The sequence below is a fragment of the Mandrillus leucophaeus genome, unplaced genomic scaffold, assembly GCF_000951045.1.
Source record: "Mandrillus leucophaeus isolate KB7577 unplaced genomic scaffold, Mleu.le_1.0 Scaffold12, whole genome shotgun sequence".
NCBI lineage: Eukaryota > Metazoa > Chordata > Mammalia > Primates > Cercopithecidae > Mandrillus > Mandrillus leucophaeus.
In genome coordinates, this window is record NW_012100320.1 from 5,101,636 (window position 1) to 5,103,800 (window position 2,165).

At 39.4% G+C, this 2,165-nt stretch overlaps 1 long non-coding RNA gene across 1 annotated transcript in view; it reads left to right on the forward strand.

Annotated features, from left to right (window-relative positions):
* Positions 1 to 507: 507 nt before the first annotated feature.
* LOC105530807 overlaps positions 508 to 2,165 on the forward strand; it is a 35,035-nt gene continuing 33,377 nt past the window's right edge. Inside the window, exon 1 of the long non-coding RNA XR_001004692.1 lies at positions 508 to 597. This is a non-coding gene — a long non-coding RNA (uncharacterized LOC105530807). The remainder of the gene's footprint in view (positions 598 to 2,165) is intronic.

The window sequence follows — 2,165 nt, forward strand, 5'->3', positions numbered from 1 at the left end:
TTTTGGTTTAGGTATTCTAACAGGTATGTAGTGATATCTCATTGTGGTTTTAATTTACATTTCCTTAATGATTAATGATATTGAGCATCTTTGTATTTGCTTACCTTGTACATGCATATCTTCTTTGGTGAAGTGTCTGTTCAAATTTTTTGCCTTTAAAAATAACCGGGGCTGGGCATGGTGGCTCACGCCTGTAATCCCAGCACTTTAGGAGGCCAAGGTGGGTGGATCACCTGAGGTCAGGAGTTCAAGGCCAGCCTGGCCAACTTGGTGAAACTCTGTTGCTACTAAAAATACAAAAATTAGCCGGGTGTGGTAGCAGGTGGCTGTAATCCCAGCTACTTGGGAGGCTAAGGCAGGAGAATTGCTTGAACGGAGGCGGAGGTTACAGTGAGCTGATATTGTGCCACTGCACTCTAGCCTGGGTGACAGAGCGAGACTCTGTCTCAAAAAAATTTTGTTTATTTTTATTTTTAATTTTTATCTTATTTTTATTTTTTGTAGAGATGGGGTCTCCCTATGTTGCCCAGGCTGAACTCCAACTCCTGGGCTCAAGCAATCCTCCCATCTCAGCCTCCCAAAGTGCTGAGATTACAGGTATGAGTCACTGTGCCCAGCCTTACTTATTTTTTTATTATTGTGTTTTAAGAGTTCTTTATATGTTCTGGGTATAAGTTATCAAATATCTGATTTGCCAGCATTTTCTCCCAGTCTGTGGCTTGTCTTTTTATTTTCTTAACTATGTGTTCAAAGAGCAGAAGTTCTACATTGATAAAATCCAACTTATCATTTGTTTTCTTGTATTGACTGTGCTTTTGTGGTGTATCTGAGAAATCTTTGCCTAATCTGAAGTTACAATGATTTTTTCTTCCAAATTTTATGGTATTAGGTTTTACATTTAGGTGTATTATCTATTTTGAGTTAAATTTTATATATGGTGCAAGATTACATCAGGTTTTTTTTTTTTTTTTTTTTTTTGCATATGGATATCCAATTATTCAGCACCACCCCGCCACCTCCGTTTTTTGCGGAACAGGGTTTTGCTCTGCTGCCCAGGCTGGAGTGCAGTGGTGCTATCATAGCTCACTGCAGCTTCTAACTCCTGGGCTCAAGTGATCCTCCCACCTCTGTCTTCCTAATAGCTGGGACTACAGGTGCACCATACCTGGATAATTTTCTCCTCCTTCTCCTTCTTCTTCATTAAGAGGGAGTCTGACTATGTTGCCTAGGCTGGTCTCAAACTTGGGCTCAAGTGATCCTCTTGCCTTGGCCTCCCAAAGTCCTGGAATTACAGGTGTGAACCACCATGCCTGGTCAGCACTATTTATTGAAAAGACTATCCTTTTCCCCATTGAATTATCTTGGAAACTTTGTCAAAAATCAATTGGCCATTTATGTGTAGATCAATTTCTGGACTCTCTATTCTGCTTCACTGGTCTACTTGTCTATCTTGAGGGCAATGCCACACTGTTTTGATTATTATAGCTTTATAATAAGTCAAACTTGTTTTGGCTATTTTAGATTTTGCATTTCCATATGGATTATATAATTAGCTGGTCAATTTCAAGAAAAAAAAAATGCCTGCTGAGATTTTGATTGGGATTGCATTGAATCTATGTGTCAATTTGAAAAGAATTGACATTTTAGTAATATTGAGTCTTCTGGTACATGAAGACAGTATATCTCTCCATTTATTTATTTATGATTTCTTTACATATGCTTTAATTTTCTATTCACAGGGTTTTTTTTTTACATTTCACTGTATAGGCCTTGCACATCTCTTGTCAGATTTATCTGCTTTTAACATTTTAAATGCTATTGTAAATACTACTGTTTTTGTTATACATTTAGATTTCTGATTATTGACAGTTTCGGGTAACAGGAACTGGATTTACCCTGTCACCTGAAACAACTGAAGAAACAGACAAGGGCTGGGTGCGGTGGCTCACACCTGTAATCCCAGAATTTTGGGAGGCCGAGGCAGGCAGATCACGAAGTCAGGAGTTTGAGACTAGCCTGACCAACATGGTGAAACCCCATCTCTACTAAAAATACAAAAATTAGCCAGGCATGGTGGCATGTGTCTGTAATCCCAGCTACTCAGGAGGCTGAGGCAGGAGAATTGCTTGAACCTGGGAGGCGGAGGTTGCAGTGAGCTGAGATTG